The sequence below is a fragment of the Urtica dioica genome, chromosome 5 (assembly GCF_054948205.1).
Source record: "Urtica dioica subsp. dioica isolate 48M chromosome 5, U.dioica_male_clone48M_v1_H2, whole genome shotgun sequence".
NCBI classification, from domain to species: domain Eukaryota; kingdom Viridiplantae; phylum Streptophyta; class Magnoliopsida; order Rosales; family Urticaceae; genus Urtica; species Urtica dioica.
Genome location: NC_142760.1, coordinates 21,022,764 through 21,044,269, shown reverse-complemented (window position 1 = coordinate 21,044,269; position 21,506 = coordinate 21,022,764). Strand labels below are relative to the sequence as shown.

Genomic DNA, 21,506 nt, shown 5'->3' with positions numbered 1-21,506 from the left:
TCAACAAATCACGAGACTCAAAAGCAAAGGATAAGATATGAGATAAACAACCCACACTACGTAAACTAAAATGCTCAATTACCAATTCTAGAATCAGACCATAAAACAAAACAAACAAAAATACTACAACGATAGACTGAATTCTTTCTTCATTTGGCTTTTTCTTTTTTTTGCTTTTTTTTTTTTTGCTTTTTTTTTTTTGCTTTTTTTTTTCTTTTTTTTTTCTTCCTTTTTTTTGCCTTTTTTTTTTAAATTATAATGATAAGAAAACAAAGAAAACTGAAAGTTGTGCGAAAAAAAAAAATGGGGAAAACCTACTTTTTTTGTGCTTTTTTTGTGTTTTTTTTGTGTTTTTTTTTTGTTTTTTGTTTTTTACTTGAAATGATTCAAACGAAAATTAAAATAAATGATAGACAAACTTTTCCTTAGAACCCAAGCTCTGATACCAAATGATATGATCCTTACCAACAAATGTGATAAGACCCAATAACAATGATTGGAAAAAGACCCCAAGATCTGCAAAGGACTAGAATGTTGAGACTTGACCCAATATCTAGAGAGATAAGAACCAAGCCTACAATATATATGACGCCACACCAAGATACTCAAGATGATCACTTAAGAATCAAGATGATAAGTCAAGTTGCTGAACGCCACAAGAAAACTTGATAAGTTCAAAAAGTCTTTTCAAGAACAAGAAAGACACAAACTCACATATATTTCATTCAAAGGGGAATTGTCCCTGATTACATTCTCCTAAACACTTATTTATAGCCTTGGAGAGGCTTTACAATCAGCCAAAAACGTTTTGCTCCAACAGCTCTAAAAACAACATTTAAGACACTAGTAATAAAAGCTTAAATCTAAATGCAAATAACTCTCAGCCCTTATAACATTGAAACTGAAAGTTTTTGACATAAAAACACACAAAACAACACACTAAATGGGTATAAACACCCCAAATTCGTCCAACTATTCTGAGTGGTTACAAAAGTAACTCCCAAAAGAGTGAACAGCCTTATTTATTGTTAGAAATGTGGATCCAATGCCTAAAAACGACCTAGGCATTCTGATTACTCTTGTAGAACCTTAATCATTGTAATTAGGCTCTCTTGCTTTAGATTTGCCTCAACTTTGGGCCCAAATGAGCTAACTTGTTGAATCAGCCCATTTAGAGCCTCTTTGAATTGTTTGGCCTTAAACCTTGTGAGAGGCCCACTAGGCAAACTTAATGGATCACTTGAAAGTTTTCTTTTAGTCATCTCAGGTCCACTTGTATCCATTTGAACTCCTTGATCACTTGCATCCACTTTAGCTCCTCGATTCGCATCAGTTATAAACCAAACGATAATTTACTCCTTCGAGGGAAGGTCGCAAAAAATCTCCATTTATAAGTAAATGACACATCATTAATGCTTAGCCAAGATGTCAATACACCAATTTTGACCAGCCACCTTTTAAATTGGTTTGATCACTCACATCCTTTCGCAGGGCCTAGAGGGAGGATTACTAGGGATTGAGTCTAAGTGTGTAAACCACTTAGTCCAAAAGATCAACTTTGAAAAACAATCCGCCGAGCGGAGGTCTTGTCTCACTGTCTCACTTTCGGATTTAGCTCATTGAGCAATGATCAGTGCAAAGCGCCCTTGAGTACTCTCATTTAAGAGAGGGCCACGAGGGTGACTCTTAGTCTGGCGACAATTGCACTTTTCATTAGTGTTGGGGATCGTGGGTTACAAACAACAAGTATAACCCTCCCACTTAGTTTTTGGAGTTGGTACATCGACTCTTATAAGTTCGGAAACGGTTTTCCTAGTTATAGAGCGATAGAGCGGACAATTAGAAGAGAATCCTAGATATTCATGTTCAGAGCAGTATTAGTGCATAAAGGCACAAGGTACATACTCGATCTTTTCCTATTTTCTATTTCGGGAAAGTGCGTGAGGGAAGTGTGAACTGCAACTCACTCGAACACTTGAAAGTTTGAGATTACACATATTTTTATTTTTCGGCTTGTCGACAAGGAGACCTCCCACTCAAATTTTCAAGAGCATATAGATTTTGAACATATGTGATATAGATATAGTTTTGAAAACTTATTTGATTTGGATGACAAAATATTTTCAAGTTTGAAAGTCAAAACGGTTTTTCAAAATTCAAACTAGTTTTGTAAAAATTCAATTTCAATTAAAGTTTCAAACATCAAACCATTTTAATCTTACACATCACGTTTATAATCTTATAAAAAACATTTTTGCTCAAGAAATTTTTTCATTAGAGTTCTATAACTCATGGTAGTGGGGCTGAAAATCCGGAATTCTAAAAAACTGGAGTTTCGAAACAGCCGCGCACCTCGGAGTAAAATCGTCATAACTGGCGGCTCCGATGTTCTTTTGACTTGAAACCGGTGGCATTTGACAGAGAACAGACAGCGCTTTAATTTGATTCAAGAATCATTAAATTTCGATTTCTGAGCAGAGAGTTATGCCACGTTTACTGCGGGTTTTACTCCAGCTCGAAGAAAAAGAAATAATTAAAGCTTGGTCCTTTTTAGGTGCGAAAAAGAATCGAGTGTTACGGAACGTTTTAGGATGTTGTTAAATCTTTTATTTGTGTTTTATTAGCAGGGTAATAACATGATATAAAAGAAAAAACAACATGCATAAAACGATTCAAGTAAAAATAAGAAACTAGTAAGACAAGAAAACTAGTCACAAAATTTTACTCGAAATTTCTCAAACCTTTAAAACACGTTTTTCAATATAAAAAATTAAAAACTTTTAGAACTGATTCTAATGTGTTTTAAAAACATCCAAAACTCATAGAAAAACAACATGATATTTAATTTAAAGGTAAGAGCAATAAATTAAAAAAAATCTAAGAAAACAATTCTAACTTGTCACAAAATTAGTAAACTTTCGAAAACGATTTTCAAGATCATAATTTTAAATACATGTACATGCATATCTTTGACCATAGCTCTGATACCATTTGTTGGAATTAATCTAGGGTTTAAGAAAAAGTTTAACGCTTCGGTAAGCGGCGGAATTTTAAAAATTTTCTTTTTCAAGTAAAACAGTTTTTACTAACCTAGACAAAGAGCAAGCACATGTAAATATAAACTATTATGAGCATAGAAATTTACTAACCTTTCTTGAATCTTGAACTTTGAGAAGCTTTTGGAAAGTTGTTGTTGTCGCACGAAAATGAACAACGATTAAATACCTCGGGCGGTTCGATCCAAGGCCGGACCAAGTGATCGCGCCCCGGCCAAAATTGGGAGCTCGTAGACCGAGCTGCTCCCTCCAAACCCTGAGGTGTGTTTGGGGGGGGGGGGGGTGTGACCGTGCCAAAGGTTGGCTGCCTACGTACCCTTTAGTCGGGATCAGGTCAGAACGTAGTTCAATTTGTGTATTGGGAGGCTATCTTGGGCTCGGAGGCTTTGTGAATCCAAGGCTTTAGAGGGGGACCGGGCTCGTAGCTTCTAGTGAAGACTTTAGAGGGGTCATTTGCCTCGTAGCTCGGAGTTCTAGCTCAAGGGCCAAGAAGCAGGTGAGCAGTATGTACTGCAGAGGCTCGGGTCGCAGAAGAGGAGCGCGCTCCCTCTCGTGGAGGGGGGTCCTTGACTTTCTGAGCCGAGGGAGGGGGATTGCGCGCTCTTGGAATGTCACAAGAGCACGAAAGAATTCTAAAGAGAAGAGAAATGTTCCAAGATGGAATTGTGTAAAATTCGGATTGTCGCGGGGCGCGCGAGGCTTCATGCCCAGGAGGGTGCGGGGCGCGCGGGACATGTCGCCCGGACGGGCGTGGGGTGCGCCGGGCGTGGGATATTGTCGGGCGCGGCATGGACAACGAAGAGGTGGCAAGGATGCTCGGCTGAGGTGGCAAGGATGCTCGGCCGAGGTGGCCGCGGTGGCGAAGAGGCTTGGCTGATACTGTTGTCGCACGAAAATGAACAACGATTAAATACCTCGGACGGTTCGATCCAAGGCCGGACCAAGTGATCGCGCCCGGGCCAAAAACGGGAGCTCGTAGACCGAGCTGCACCCTCCAAACCCTGAGGTGTGTTTTGCACTACTACAAATGTTTGATTATACAACCCACTTTCTACAACGCTTAACATAAGAACTTGTATGTCGCCGCGGCGAGATTTTGATTTTTTAATACCGAGAGTCTGTGTTTTTTAAGAACTTGTCTCGCCGCGGCGAGGTGATATTCCCGCCGCGGCGTAATAACCTCGCCGCGGCATGGAATATACGTTGCCGCGGCGAGGTTTCTACAACGCTTCTTTAAGCGTTGTAGAAGGGTGCTCGCCGCGGCAGGATTTGTATGTCGCCGCGGCGAGATTTTGATTTTTTAATACCGAGAGTCTGTGTTTTTTAAGAATAAAGTTGTATAGAGAAATTTTGAATGAAAAATAACATTGTCCACAGGAGAATAACATAAAATCCAAAATGAAAATACATTATCTAAATGTTCAATATCAAACAAAAATAGGATCTATATCCTTACGAAGTAGATGTGAAACATCGTCATCATCAAAATCATCCACCTCTTGATCAATTGGCGGTAATCCTGATGTGAACGGAGGAATGCTAGACATGTCTTCATCTTCTTCTTCGTTACCGTTTCTCTCTTTCATATGAACCACTAACGATAACTCAGGATTTGCTGGATCCGAAACATAAAACACTTGACTTGCTTGTGAAGCCAAAATAAATGAATCATTCTCGTAGCCAATCCGTCTAAAGTCGACAATTGTAACTCCTTCATTATCAACTTTAACGTGATTATTGTCTGCCCATTTGCACTGGAATAATGCGACTCGCAACCCGCAATAATCAAGTTCCCAAATATCTTCAATGTATCATTAATACTTCATAAAAGCATGTTTTGGATTCTTATCTTTTGCCGACGAAACATGTAAAAGCTTCAGCAAACAATGTAACACCACTATTTTGTACGGGATGCTTATTGTCTCGTTCCCTTGTGTAAAATGTAAAACCATTAACAGACCAAGCAGTGTACCTTGTAACCATTGAGGAAGGCCCGCCACATAGTTTACTCAACGTAGATGAATGTCCTGCCTCTTTAAATATGCGTTTTCCAAGCCAGTTTTGAAACAAACGGTTGTGCTCTTCTCGCAACCATTTTTCATTTCTACCCTTCTTTGGATTATTCACTCTCAACTCATTCAAACGAATATCCACAAATGGCTTGATCTCGGAAACGTTGTGTAGCACATGGAGACTTGCTTGCTCCCATTCTTTTCGGTTGACGATCGAATAAGTACCTATAATGAAACAAATACTTAAAAATAATGTTCATATATAATTTAAATAAACAAATAAAGTGTTAAAAAAATACCTTTAGATAGAGCTTTTGAATCAAAATTGGTATTCTTGGGTAACCCAATTTCGTCTGTTTTAGCTAAATACTCAGAACAAAACTCAACCGACTCTTCTGCTATGTAATTTTCAACTATGCTTCCTTCCGGCCTATTGTAGTTCTTCACGTATCTTTTCAACACTTTCATATAACGTTCGATTGGATACATCCACCGTAAAAACACGGGCCCTCCTAATTTCACTTCACGTACCAAGTGGACGGTTAAGTGGATCATTATGTCGAAAAACGAAGGTGGAAAGATCTTTTCGAGCAAGCACAGAGTTTTCACCAATTCCGACTGCATTAAATCCAATCGAGTTGGATCGATGACCTTCGAGCAAATCGAGTTAAAGAATACACATATCTTTGATATTGCAAATCTCACATCTTTTGGCACAATTCCTCGCAAAGCAAGAGGCAACATTTGTTGTAGCAGCACATGACAGTCGATTTGACGAATGATCTTCGGGGACTTTAATAGAAGCAAACCAGTTACACAATTTCTTTTTCTCCTTTCGATCTAGAGTGTACTTTGCCGGTGGTAATTTTGTTTTTTTCCTACCCCCCTCCTCGGGATGCAAAATGCTTCTTATATTCATCTCTTTGATATCCAATCGAGATTGTATTCCGTCTTTCGATTTATTTGGATCATCAAGAAGTGTACCATTAAGCGATTCGCAAACATTTTTCTCGATGTGCATAACATCCAGACAATGCCGGACGTAGTGTGTCTTCCAATAAGGAAGGTCGTAGAAAATCGATTTCTTCTTCCAAGGATTCTCTTTGAACGATTCTTTAGTACTAGCACTCTGCTTTCATTTCCCAAGCACTTCATTGACGTCTTTAACCATCTCATAGACATCTTCACCAGACAAAATTCTAGGAGGGGGTCGTTCTTCTGAATTTCCATCAAACGCTTGTTTAAATCTTCTATACGAGTGATCTCTTGGTAAGAATCTTCTATGACCCAGAAAAACAGTTTTCTTACCATGCTTCAAACGGATGGAAGATGTGTCTTTCATGCAAATCGGACAACCAATCGAGCATTTCACAGAGTATCCTGACAAGTTTCCATAGGCCGGAAAATCGTTAATAGTCCACATTAACATTGCCCTTAAGTTGAACGAATCTCCATGGTAAGCGTCTTTAACTTCCATCCCTTTCTCCCATAACATCTTCAAATCATCGACCAACGGTGCCAAATAGACATCAATATCATTTCCTGGTTGATTCGGTCTTGAAATCAAAAGCGTTAACATCAAGAACTTTCTCTTCATACATAGCTTTGGAGGGAGATTGTAGTTCACAAGTATAACCGGCCAAACACTGTATTTACTGCTCATCATGCTGAACGGGTTCATTCCATCAGAAGCTAGACCTAGGCGCAAATTTCGAGTATCAACACTGAAATCCTTATACTCTAAATCGAATGATTTCCACTGTGCAGCATCAGCAGGATGTCTCAACATACCATCATCGATACGCTTTTCGGAGTGTCAAACCATGTTCTTCGCGTGTTTGACACTATTAAACATTCGACGAAAGCGCGGCATTGGAGGAATGTACCATAACGACTGAAATATATTTAACGAAAATCAGTAATAAATAATGAATATGAGCTACATGTATTTCCTAATCAAGTGATGAAAATGTACATACCTTAACTGGAACTCATTTAACCCCGTTACATGGAATTTTACCCTTCTTCCACCGTGACTCTTTGCACGTCGGACATTCATCTAGATCTTCATACTCGTGTGTATATAAAACACAATCATTTGGGCACGCATGGAATTTCTCGTACTTCATGCCTAATGTACCCAAAGTCTTCTTTGCTTCATACATACTTAAAGGAACTTTATTGTCTTTTGGAAATGCTTCTTTCAGTGTTTCCAACAATAGAGTAAAACTAGTGTTTGTCCAACCCCCCCACGCCTTCAAATGAAATAATGTAACTAAAAATGACAACTTCGAATAGCTTGTACACCCTTCATATAATGGTGTCTCCGCATCATTCATCATGGACTCAAACAATTCCGGTCGCTCAACAAAATCGTCCTCCAAATCATTCATCATTCCGCACATATCATCAATATCATCTTCAACATTATCCTCATTTGCCGTAGAACGAAAAACCTCACCATGGTAGAACCATCTTTGATACGAGGTCATTATTCCATATGCAAACAAATGGGTCCGAACGACATCAATCGAAAAATGTCTATGATTTCCACATTTAATACAACGACAACGAATAGATTTCAAATCTACCATGTTCTCTCTAGCAAAATCACAAAACTCATCTACACCTTTCCGATATATCTCATTCAATCTATTCTCCCACATCCACTTTCTCATATTCATAGAAAAACCCTAATTATACAAAAAATTGCCAATTCTAATTAGTAAACTATCAAGAGAACAACAATTAGAACAAGTTAAAGAAGAACTTACAAGATTTGAATGTGTAGATGAGACTAGTAAATGAGGACGCTCTAGAATGAGTAGGAAAGGTACTGGAAATATTTTTTCGAGTGAGGTTATGAGGGAGTTCAAAGTGAAAAAGACTAGAAATGAGAATTTATATCACGAGTCTCGTGTCACTCGCCGCGGCGACATTTCTACTTCGCCGCGGTGAGACATTCTACAACGCTTCAAAAAGCGTTGTAGAATGTCCTCGTCGCGCCAAAAATATGCTTCCGCCGCGGCAACTAAATCACGCCGCGGCGAGGTACAAATCTCGCCGCGGCAGGAGTCCTGCGCCGCGGTGGGAACACGTCGTCGCCGCGGCGAAAATCTTACCGAGAGCACCATGTTCCAGACATATAGTCTCGCCGCGGCATCATACATTTTACGCCGCGGCAAATGTATTCCTCACCGCGGCGACAATTCGTTGTCGCTGCGGCGAGGATTCTACAACGCTTGTTTAAGCGTTGTAGAAAGGTTTCGCCGCGGCGAAAATTGTATACTGCCGCGGCGAGGACATCTAGGGTTACCTCGCTGCGGCGATGGCACATTTTCACCGCGGCGAGAATTTTCTGGGTAACCCTCGCTGTAGCGAGAATTTGGTTTCGCCGCGGCGAGGCTCCTACAACGCTTATTATAAGTGTTGTAGAAGCATCTCGCCGCGCCGAGAAATATACATCACCGCGGCGAGATCCTACAACGCTTAGAATAAGCGTTGTAGGGGCGTTTTAAAATCCGAAAATTTCAAATTTTTTTAACTACCCGCCCATTTCATATTCTATACTTAGCGTTTTTTTTTTTCAATTTTCCCTCATTCTCATTCCTTATTCTACTTCATTTCTTCTCATCTCTCTCTCCACTACTCATCTCTCTCGTCCCTCTCTCTCTCTCCGCCACTCTCTTGCCGCCCCGCCCCTCTCTCGCCACCACTCTCTCTCTCTCGGCCCCTCTCTCTCTCTCCGTCCCTCACCTCGCTGAGCCCCCGCGCCCTCGCCCCGCGCGCTCTCTCCCTATCTCCGACCCTCACCTCACTCATCTCTCTCGGCGCCCCCTCCCCCGCCCCCTCCCTCACCTCGCCGTGCGCCCACGCCGCCCTCCGGCCCTCACATTGCCGCGCGCCCTCCGATTATCACCTCGCCGTGCGCCCTCACCTCGCCGCCTTCGGCCATTACCTCTCCGGCCCTCATCTCACCACCTTCTCTTCGCCGCCCTTGTGCTCGTCCAACTCCGGGTAATGTTTTTGAACATATTTACATGGACTTATTTAGTGTGAATTCGATATTGATTTGAAATTAGGAGATATTGTATTGGATTTGAGTTTATTGAATTTAAGTTTGATATTGATTTGATTTGAGAAATATATTTGATATTAGATTGAATTGGGATTGAAATTGTTTAGAATTGGATTGGATTTGAGTTTATATTGTGATTGGAGTTGAGTTTATATTGGATTTTTGTTACATTTGAGTTGAAATTTTGATTACATTTGAGTTGAAAATTGAAATTATGTTTTGAATTTTGTTTATTAGATTCAATGTCGTCCACTACTACTACTTCTAGCGGTAGTGGTAAAAGAAAAATTAGAAGACAACTAGCGCTTAACTCCGATGAACAAGGAAAACGAAGAAACACTCTTATGGGTCGGGTTAATAAGGCTAAAACACTTGGTAAAAAAATCCCGGTACACTTTGATGATAAAGGGCAACCAATCGGTAAAGAGGGTGATGAGTTGTCGAGTTACTTTGGTGTGTTAGCAAGAGAACACGTTCCACTTTCGATGCGTGATTGGAGATGTAAAGACAACGCCCAAATTAAAGAACGGATTCGGAACGAAATGCAAGAAGGATTTACGATTCCTATCGAACAAAAACACGATTGCCTTATGAGAGTCGGAGAAGCCGCAAGGTTATTTCGTCATGAGATATACAACGATCTACTCAAAGACATAATCAACGAACCAATCGCCTTAAAGAGACCGGCTTGTACTTTGAAATACTATACAAGTATCACCGAAGAAGATTGGATAGCATTTGTTGAGTATAGACGAACCGAAATGTTCAAACAAACATCGGAACATGGGAAATCAAATATCGGAAAAAGTGTGTACAAATCTCGAACGGGCCGAAATGGATATCGAAAGCTTGATCAAGAAAAGGTTAGATTCATTTTTTTCTTTTAGTAATTTTAAATGTTGCAATTATATTTTAATTTATTATGTAATTACTTCTTACTAGCATGACGAAACGGGGGAATGGCCTACGTAAGAGGAACTTTGGATTGACTCGCGAATGAAAGACGTAGATAACTACAAGGATGAGAAAGACAAATTGATGGGAGAAAAAATCGTAAGTTCTTTACCTTTGTTATAACAATTAACCTTGTAATTTTATTTTCAAATAATTTTATGTGTAGAAAACGTTATCACAACAAGCATCGCAAGGGACATGGTTGCCGGAATTGGGAAAGAGTGTTTTGCAAGAAGCTTTGGGAACGTCGCGAGTTTGCGGTCAATCCAAACACACGTCGCGTTTTAAGTACTTTGTTCCTCCAACGCCCAACGAAGAAGTAATGAAGATGCGTCGGGAAATGAGCGAGTTAAAGTCTTTGGTGATGAAGGCCTTCGGTGGAAATAGTAGCATTAATGTCGAGTCGCCTAGTGTCGAGCAAGTAGAAGAGAATCTCAACGCGAAGGTTGTTGATGATAAAGAGATGGCAAATGTTGAAGAACACGTCAATGAAGCGGTCTCTTTAGGTATGTTTAATTTTTTTTTATCTATTTATTAAAGATAAATGTTTTGGTATTAAGTTATTGATAAAATTCTTGATTCGCTTAGAACACGACGATGTTGATGATCGTCCGAAGATCGATCCTATCATTGTTGATGATCGTCCGAAGATCGATCCTATTGTTGTGGAAAAACCCAATAGTGTTCGTGCTAGTTGCTCTTTGAATCCAACCACGCCGGTGACACCGAGTTCGGATGAAAGCGTCGAGTGTCTTCTTTTCATTGATGACACCGAGTTCGGAGGCACAATTCATGTTGCAAATGGGCGAGCGTACATGAATGGAGGCGTAGTTCATTTCTCACCTTTGGAGGAAGGAAATTTACGCGTGGCCGTTTTGGGGGTTTTGATTAAAAAAGCAAAATTGCCAATTCCCACCGAAGAATCTCAAACCATTGAAGATGCTATAGGCGGGTTTGTCTCGTGGCCGAAGAGACTCATGGAAATGGACACGGGAATAGAGAGTCGCGGTCCGGTTTGCAAACAACTCTAAAAGCTCGGTTTTGAGAGTGAAGCTAGCATCGATGATGCTAAGAAGATTCCATACAAGGTGATTAATCCCAAGTATCGATTGCTTGCTCAACATGCCAACAAAGTAATGTTACCGGAAGGGGATGTGATTATGGTCAATGTTAGTCCAAGTCTCGCGGCTATCCTGATTCCGGTGTCATTTGAAGACATTTCCGATTTTTTGCAATACTTGGAAATTGGCGCGGGGAGCATAACGGTTTATATGGAGTAAGAGTTTTCTTTATATGCGTTTTTTAATATCAATATTCAATATTTAGTGTTTTGATCAACTAAATATTTGTTTGTCATAGCTATCTACGCTCGAGGCTAGAAAAGGCGAAGAAGACTCGAAATTATTGTTTTATAAATCCGAGCTTAAGTTCGTATATCGAAAATGACGACGAGGAGGCTTATTTGTCAAAACGAGTCAAGGACGTTGGAAACGTGGTACGAGATTGCAAATTTGGTGAATTAGTTTTGATGCCGTACAACAAAGGTGCGCATTGGATGCTCGTTGTCCTCGACCTTTGGAGAAATAGCGCTATGTTCTTTGACCCGTTGAGAAATAAAATCCCAATCGATTTAAATCGATTGATAAAAAGGTAATATTTTGATTTCTTAAATAATTTTTATTATAAATCGTTCTAGATGTTTTTTCTGTTATAATCTCCGTGTTATATAGGGTTCTTGTTGATTTCAAGCTCGAGCATCAAAACGTCCATAGTAACGGGCAATCAATGTACATCAAGGCTTGGGACGCTTCGAGACAAACGGGAAACACGGAATGCGGGTATTTTGTGATTTCTTATATGCGTGATATAGTCGTAGGAGGTGTAGGAAAATTAGAAAATAAGAAATCCTATACAAAGGAGGATTTAGAGAGAGTTAGAGAAGAATGGGTAAGTTATGTTCAAACATTTATTAACAGTGATGATTAGCTAGTTTTTTTTATTGAATTCTGGATTGGTTGTAGATGTATATATTAGATTTTGAATGTTTTGAAGATGAGGATATTTGAAGATGAATGTATATATTAGATATTTTTTGTATTGAAGATTATTTTCAAGTGCTAGCATCGTGTAAAAACAGATTTCGGATTGAAAATAAATGATTCTCGCCGCGGCGAACTATACTTCTCGCCGCGGCAAGTAATTCGAGCCATGGCGGGAAATATTATTCGCCGCGGCGAGAAAAGATACCGAGAGCAGGCAAATTAGAAATCTTAGTCTCGCCGCGGCGAGATTTTTTCTTCGCCGCGGCGAGTTTTAAAAAAAAAATCATCGCCTTCCTACAACGCATAATTATCCGTTGTAGAATAATCTCGCCGCGGCTAAGATTTGACGTCACCGCGGCGAATTTCTCACCGCGGCGAAGTGTAATATTCGCCGCGGCGAGTTGATTCGACAACGCTTGACAATCCGTTGTAGAATGTTGTCGCCGCGGCTCGGAACGTACCTCGCCGCGGCAAATAACTCGCCGCGGCGACGTATATTTCTCGCCGCGGCGAAGTGATTCTACAACGGATTGAAGATCCGTTGTAGAATATGTCGCCGCGGCGAGAAATATACTTCGCCGTGGCGAGATGTTTGAAAATATTTAAAAATTACACAATGTGTTGTCGGTCGTTTTCGGAAAACCCGAGACGCCAAGAAGGCACGTCGCTCAAAGGACCGATGGTCAGGCCGGAGGTCCTGAAGAGCGGCAAATCTTCAAGCCCTCGCCCAAACTCCTGACTCCTCGAGTCGAGCTTCGCTCATCGAGTCGAGCCTTGAGTCAATCTCCTCGAGTCGAGCTTCGCTCCTCGAGTCGAGCCTTTAATTGTTCCTCGAGTCGAGCCTCGAGTCATTTTCAAGTCGAGCCTCGAGTCATTCTCGAGTCACTCCTCGAGTCAAGTCGCTAGTCGCTCTCGTCGAGCCAAGCCTTGCTCCTCGAATCGAGTCACTCTCGTCAAGTAGAAACCTCATATTTCACGTGAGAAGAATGACATTCGAAGGCCCGCAAGAACCCGGCCGAGACGAGCCGTCCATCACGCACACAGCGCGCTACGCCGGCCGGCCGTGCAGCAAACGGCGCGCCGCGCCATACAGGCGCGCGCCGCGCGCTCCATGCGCCGCGCGACCTGCGCCGTGCCTGGTGACCCTCGCGCCGCGCCCGGTGACACGCGCGCCGCGCCCCTTGCGCCGCGCGCCGCGCGCCGCGCGTTGTGCGCCGCTCTTTGTGCGCCGCGCGCGTCGTGCGCCTCCACTTGATGGCATGCGCGATCCTAGTCCCACATGGACGAAAAAGGGACCTTCTAAGGCTCCCAAACACCTATAAATACCCTCTCTCATTGAGGGGAAGATCCATCCCAAAATATCGAATAATTCTCTTCATCTCCTATCGACACGCTCGATTTCTCTGCTTCTCTGGATGCCATATTTGGCCTGAAGCAGACTCTCTTCTCCCTCCCTCGTTCTCAAAGGTTCCGAAGCACTCACGGGGACTTCCCGGACGTCGCTCCCTTTGGCCGAACGTTCTCCGGTGCTCAAGCACGCCCCTAGGGTTCTCAACTAGAGCTACCCTCGCGCGTCTATCACGCTAGACGCGTGCGCGATCTCCGAAGTTCTGGGACGCTGCCGAGGACTCCTCGCACCCCGTTTCCTTCGTCGAGCACGCCTCTCCACCAAGGCTCCGCGCCTCATACTGCGTCTTTCACGCTTGAACTACGTTCTGACCTGATCCCACGCACGGGTACGTAGGCAGCCGACAACCAAGGCACGGTCACTCATCCTCCTCACCCCCTACCTCTCCCGAGAGGCGGGTTGATCGGAGAGAACCCTAGCTCGAGACTATCGAGTTCCCGCTCTTGGCACGGGTGCGATCACTTGGTCCGGCCTTGGATCGAACCGCCCGAGGTTTTAAATAGTTGTTCATTTTCGTGCGACAACATTTTGGCGCTAGAAGGAGGGGACTTCCCGACCTATTCAGCCCGAAATCCCTTCTATTCATCTTCTTCTTTTCTTCTGCGAACTCAACCTTCTCGAACTTGAGAAATGATGAGTAGCCAACCACCCGTACGTTCTGAGGGCGTGAACAACCCCGAAAACGTCGCTAGGACCAAGAAATACTTCTTGCGCTCCCGAGCGCATGGTGACGAAGAGTCGCTCCACGAAGAGAGCTCGACCCGCTCACCATCTCCATCTCCTGATAGCAGGGACAACCGCATCATGGAGTTAGAGGAGAGTATCCACCGACTGAAGGCGAGGAACGCAAGGTATCACAGCCAACTGGCTGCGAAGCAACCTATGCGTGACACGACGATCCCCGACGGGGATCCTGAGAACCTCAACGAGGAAAGCCGCGACCCTGATTATGAGGATACTGGTGACTCGGAGGATGTCGAGACTTCTCTCACGAAGGACGGGGGACTCCCCGCCGTGTTTGAAGCCGGTCCATCGAATCCCCTACCCCGAACAGGCGATGCGCCGGTAACTTCTCAAGAGGGGAATTCCCGACGTTCGGCCCTCGACCGACTAGGTCCGAGGGAGAATGTTGCGGAAAGTCAGGGCGCGCGGAGAGCGCACCGCCGCAAGCAGAGCCGGCACCTCCGTACGGCCAGCCCTGATCTTAGGGACCACCTCACTGCTCAACGCATTGGGCGTGGCAATGATCTGAGAGAGCGACTAAGCTCTAGACCCAACATCCCGCTGGCAGCCCCAACTAAAGGGAACCGCCGCGCAGGACAGGGGTCTAACGAGAGGCTGCAGGTGACTCCTCCCGATCAAGGGGTTACTCCAACGACCGGTCTCGATGTGGTCACTATGATCCACAACCTTCGAAATGAGGTACGAGATCTCCGAGAATACGGAATAGGTGGAAGTGCCTACGGAGTCGTTGTGGAGAATTCATCGCCTTTCACTACTCAGATATTGGCTGAGGTTTGTACGGGGAATTTCAAGCTCCCGAACCTCGCTCCCTATGATGGGAAAGCAGATCCTGCTTACCACATCCAGCACTATGAAACCTGGATGACGATGCAGGGTGTTTCTCCTGGTGCCATGTGCCAAGCCTTTAGTTTGACCCTCGCCGGACCCGGCTTTGAGTGGTTCAAAATCTTAAGACCAGGAAGCATCCACTCGTTCAAAGACCTGAAGGACATGTTCCTGGCGCGGTTCGCTACGTCTATGGTCCAAAAGAAGACCAAGATGTACCTGTGGTCAATCAGGCAAGAGAGTGGCGAGTCTCTTAGACGATACCTCGCCCGATTCACAGAAGAGTCAAACAAGGTCGACCGCTTTGACGATAGTGACGCAATTGCCGCTATCATAGAAGGCTTGCGCACGAGTGACTTCTGTTGGAATCGATCTAGGGTTTAAGAAAAAGTTTAACGCTTCGTTAAGCGGCGGAATTTTAAAAATTTTCTTTTTAAGTAAAACTAGTTTTTACTAACCTAGACAAGAGCATATGCATGTAAATAAAACTAATATGAGCTATTAAAGTTGCTAACCTTTCTTGAAGCTTGAACCTTGTAGAAGCTTTTGGAAAGTTGCAACGCTCGTCTCCCCTCGCAGCACGTCTCTCTTTCTTTCCTCGGCACCTCGAGCAACCACGAAAGTTTCTATCACTACATCACTCGAAAAGAAGGAATCAGTGAGTGGGCACTTTTAAACACTACGACTTAAGAACAAGTCTTGAAGTCGCAGAGCTAAACGCTAGGTCGAGTGAGGACCTAGGTGCCAAGACAAGAGAAAACCGAAAATAAACTAGAGAGAGAGAGAGGAGGACTTCGGCCAAGTTCTAGAGAGAGAGTCTCTCAAATCTCTTAAACTTGGATGAATGAATTGTGAGGAAATGGGGCTCCTATTTATAGGAGAGGTCTCACCTTCAATAAGGTAGTTTCCTCTTCTATAGAATATCACATATTCATGAGCAAAAATCCTTCATTTCCCATTCCATGTTGGGCGCCCAAGGCTGCCTCCTAGAGGCTAGGATTTGTTTCCTTTTTTGTTCCTTGGCTTTCCCTTTTCTCACTTGGCCGAATTTCCTACAAGCATGTGTGGGAAATTTGTTTCCTCTTTTTCTTTTGGCAAGTATCTAAATACATTTATGCACAAAATAAACTCTCTTTCCTTGGGTATTATGGGCGCCCATTTCACTTCTAGAAGGAGCTTCTAGAAGCTTCTTCATTTATTCATGAGAACATGAAAAAGGCCCATTAAGAGTTTTCAATAAAATTCTTATGAAATGAAATTAATTCACAAGGCCCAATGATCAAGTCATGGCCGAGTGAAACATGTCACAAAATGACCTTGTCAAAAAAATTTATTGACATTCATTTCATCCTTTGTCTCAAAAGACAAAAATACCCTTTTAACTATTTTCGTTCTTGTTTTGGCTTAGCTTCCAGTTTAACTATTCCTATCGATGTGATTCGTGACAGTGACCTCATGGACCCAAATGAACAAAGCTTTAGCTAAACACTTGGACTCAAAAGTTCACAAACCTTTTCCAAGTTTAGCTTAATGCCAACTGACTCCACTAAAGAGCTGACACTGAAAATCTCTCGGTTCAAATGAATTTATTTTCTACTCAAGAATTCGACCTAATTATGATGAGCGGATCCACTGAATATTATCTATGCTACCCTTCATGAATGTCATCAGCTAGTCGGGATTTACTAAATTACCATTTTACCCTTCTAGCTGTTATTTCCTCAACTCCTTTGTCGCTTGTGAATAAGTTAGAAACAATGTATTGACGAGGAGCTAACAAGTCACATTGTTTCATCCAAAAGAGTCAAGACTCAATTTGGACACTGGCCAGTTCATTTATTCACACTCCAAGGAACAAAGCATGAGGTGACATACATTGCATTTCAGCAATCTTGTACATGAATTCCATATCTATGAGAACTTCACAAAGTTACTCATGACAGACTCACAACTTAGTACTTCACCAATAGGCCTTGTTCGGAATCACATAGTGAGTCCGAACTTTGACTTTCTCAAATGAGAATACTAAGGTGTGAAATGGCATGTCTCATTTCAGGATTAAGGTAAGCATGATGCAATTCATACATAGTGACTTCGAGACATAAGAGGTTAAATGGTTTGTTCTTATCTTGTCTCTAGAAGTGCACTGGTCAATTCAGTACCTTCGGAAGATACCTAGAAGAACTATAGAGTTCCTAACTCTCAATGCCTCATAACCAGACATCATAGATTCTTCTAACAATCATACTGAGGTCAATAGTCCTTTGACCCTAAGATTGCGAATATATCGTTTTAAGCAAACTACGAAGAGTTTGTTCATGCAAATCTACATTTGTCTCTTCGCAAGTTGTTAAGTTTGTTTATGGACTAAAAGACTATGGTTTTATCATAAAGCTTCAGACAAGGAAGATTGAATGAACGTTTCAACTTTATTAATGAATAAGCAATTACAAGCAAGAGTCTTCGTAAGACTATATGACATCAAATGTACATAAATAGACACTACTACTCTTCTTGTGGGCACCATTGACAACAAACTCCCACTTGACTCAAAGAAGATGTGAGTAGTCCTACATGCCTAATCCCTCTCGAAGTTGGTCGAAGACCATGTTCGCTAGGGCCTTGGTGAATGGATCTTCCAGAGATCTACTTCACCTCCACGTCTCCGCGTTGCGCGATCTCTCAAATCAAATGGTATTTCCTCTCAATATGTTTAGAGCGCTTATGGCTTCTAGGTTCCTTTGAGTTAGCGACAGCCCCACTATTATCACAATAAAGGGTCATGGGCTCGTCGACGTTTGGAACAATTTCCAAATACTTAAGATATTTTCTAAGCCATACAGCCTCTTTGGATGCTTCACAAGCAGCCACATATTCTGCTTCCATTGTGGAGTCAGCAATGCAAGATTGCTTAATACTTCTCCACACAACAGCTCCACCATTAAGGATGAACACAGATCCCGAAGTGGATTTCCTGGAATCCTTATCCGCTTGAAAATCGGAGTCGGTATATCTCGTCATAGTCAGGTCAGTACCTGAGTATGTAAGCATCAAGTTCCTAGTTCTTCGAAGATACTTAAGAACATGCTTAACAGCAATCTAGTGCTCGGGTCCAGGGTTGGATTGGAAACGGCTAACTACGCCAACGGCGAAACAGATGTCAGGTCTAGTGCAAAGCATAGCATACATAAGGCTTCCTACGGCAGAGGCGTAAGGAATTTTCCTCATGTCTTCAATCTCTTGTGCAGTCTTGGGAGACTGGTCCTTAGAGAGTGAAACTCCATGCCTAAAGGGTGTTTGACCCCTCTTGCAGTCTTGCATCGAGAAGCGATCCATCACCTTATCAATATAAGATGCTTGAGAGAGCGACAGGGTCCGGTTTTTCCTATCTCGAAAGATTTGGATCCCCAGAATGTACGCGGCTTCTCCTAGATCCTTCATATCGAATTGCTTTGCTAGCCAGACCTTAACCTCAGATAACTTACCCACGTCATTACCAATGAGTAGTATATCATCGACATATAGTACCAGAAACACAACTTTGCCTTCGTGTATTAACTTGTAAACACAAGGCTCATCTATTGACTGTTCAAAGCCGAAGCTCTTTACAGTTTCATCGAATCTAATATTCCATGACCTAGATGCTTGCTTTAGTCCATAAATGGATTTAAGCAACTCACAAACCTTGGTCTCTTGACCTTTATCCACGAAACCGTCTGGTTGAGCCATGTAAATGCGCTCGTCAAGATTGCCATTCAGAAAGGCTGTCTTGACATCCATTTGCCAGATCTCATAGTCGAGAGCTGCAGCTATGGATAGGAGTATGCGGATGGATTTAAGCATCGCGACTGGCGAGAAGGTTTCTTCATAGTCAATCCCTTCTTGTTGGGTATAACCCTTCGCCACAAGTCGTGCTTTGAACGTCTCAACGTTCCCATCAGGACCCCTTTTCTTCTTGTATATCCACTTACACCCTACGGGTTTAATCCCTTCAGGAAGGTCTACAAGTTTCCAGACTTTGTTGACATACATCGAGTGCATCTCAACTTTCATGGCGTCAAGCCAAAGGTTTGATTCAGAACAAGCCATTGCTTGGCTATAGGAAACAGGATCATCCATGTCAGAGACGGCTACAAGAGAGTCTCCATAAGACATGTACCTGTCAGGCTTTTGAGTAGCCCTCCCACTACGTCGAAGTACTACTTGACGAGATTCTGATGAGTTAGGTTGTGTTTCAGTTGGGGTAAGAACAGTTCTTACAGATGAGGTAGAAGCTTCCTCACCCAACTTTTCTTCAAGCACAATTTTGCTTCTAGGTTTCGCATCCTTCATAAAGTCCTCCTCAAGGAAACGAGCATTCGTGCTAACGAAAGTCTTATCGTCCTCGGGACTATAGAAAGTAAAACCTTTGGTTTCCTTCGGATATCCTACAAACAGGCACAATTCTGACCTACTAGCCAACTTGCTAGTCTTTTGCCTCAGCACGTGTGCAGGGCAACCCCAAATTCGGATGCGGCCAAGATTCACTTTACGGCCAGTCCATCGTTCATAAGGAGTACCAGGAACCGTTTTGGACGGAACTTGGTTCAGAATGTAGGCGGCTGTTTCGAGGGCATATCCCCAAAAGGAAAGCGGGAGTGATGAGTAACTCATCATCGATCTAACCATCTCCATAAGAGTTCGGTTTCTTCTCTCTGACACTCCGTTTTGTTGAGGTGTGCCAGGCGCGGTAAGCTGAGAAGCGATACCTTCTTCTTTAAGAAAGTCATCGAACTCTCCAGACATATACTCACCACCTCGATCAGATCGAAGGGTTTTGATCACTTTGCCAGTTTGCTTTTCCACTAAAGCCCTAAAGACCTTAAATACGTTAAAGGTCTCGGATTTGTGTTTAAGCAAATAGACAAACCCATATCTTGAGTAGTCATCAGTGAAGGTAACGAAGTATTCGTATCCTCCACGTGCCTGTTGGTTGAGCGGACCACATACATCAGAATGTATTAGTTCCAGCAACTCAGTGGCTCTTCGACCCTTATCGGAGAAAGGTCGCTTAGTCATTTTTCCTTCTATGCAGGATTCACAAGTAGGTAGTGAACCTATTGCAGAGGCTTGGAGTGGACCATCCCTCACAAGTCTCTTAATCCTTTCTAGACTGATATGACCAAGTCTTAAGTGCCATAGGTGTGTTGATTTTGTTAGATCGGAGGATTCAGAAAGTTTGATCCTCTTTGGCTCCCTAATTAGATCATTATCTATTTCAGTGTCTAAAAGAGAAGGTTGAGTGGGATAGATGTAGAAAAGAGCATTCTTCATACATGCATCAGTGACAAAAGAATTATCAGGAAACGAAATACGAATTCCATTCTTAATGAACTTTAAACAATAATCTTGCTCACGAAGACGAGCAACGGATATTAAGTTCTTCCCAAAGGTAGGAACAAAATATACATTATTCAAGTTTAAAGTGCGGTCTTCAAAAGACAGCGTCACGGATCCCACAGCCTTTGTAGACACCAGGCTCCCATCACCCCATTTGAAATAGAACTCGCCTTCCTCTAAGCTTTTGGTTTTCTTGAAACCATTCAAGGAACAACAAATATGGTTAGTAGCAGCGGAGTCAAGAATCCACGTTGATACATTATCAGCTACTAAGCATGCTTCGGTAACTAGTACAATACTATGTTCCTTTGCTTTGAGATTGGCAGGACAGTTCTTTTTATCGGCCTTGTAAGGTCTCTTCACAGTTCCAGAGGCAGAGGCTTTTTGCTCAGTAGCATGTGCCTCTCCTTGATTCCTCTTTCTCTTAGTGAAACCTACAGCAGTGTGAACTTCCTCCATAAGCTTGGTAGCAGTGTACTCTAGCTTGTTTATGGAGTAGTTCATCTTGGAGGTATCAAGAGACGCGGGGAGAGTTTCTAAGATCATATCTATGAGATTCTTCCCATCAGTCTCAGATCCTAGGATTTCCATTTTATTTAGAAAACTAATGATCAGTATCATAAAGTCTCTAACAGGAGTCCTAGCCTTCATATGACAGTTCATAAACTGTCGGACTGCTTTTTGCCTTGCTTGACGCCTTTGCCCTCCAAAACTCTCAAGGAGATTGTAGAGCATGTCAGCGGCAGTCTCGATGTCACGATGTTGCTTGTTCAGCATATTGTTCATAGATGCTAAGATATAGCACCTCACAATCTCATCGGATCGAAGCCAGGCCGCTAAGGCGTCATTGTCCTCTTGAGTTGAATCATCATTCGTCAGAGGAGGACACGGGGTGGTGAGTACCCATTTGTGCTTGTTAACGGTAGGTATTATGTCGAGGTTATGTTTCGAATCTATGTAGTTTTCGTTTTCGAGTTGGTTCGAGGAAAGAAAGATAGAGAGAGGGTT

At 42.7% G+C, this 21,506-nt stretch overlaps 1 pseudogene; it reads right to left on the bottom strand.

Annotated features, from left to right (window-relative positions):
* The window catches only part of LOC149397602 (uncharacterized), a 47,211-nt pseudogene that overhangs the window by 5,090 nt on the left and 20,615 nt on the right, over positions 1-21,506 (bottom strand).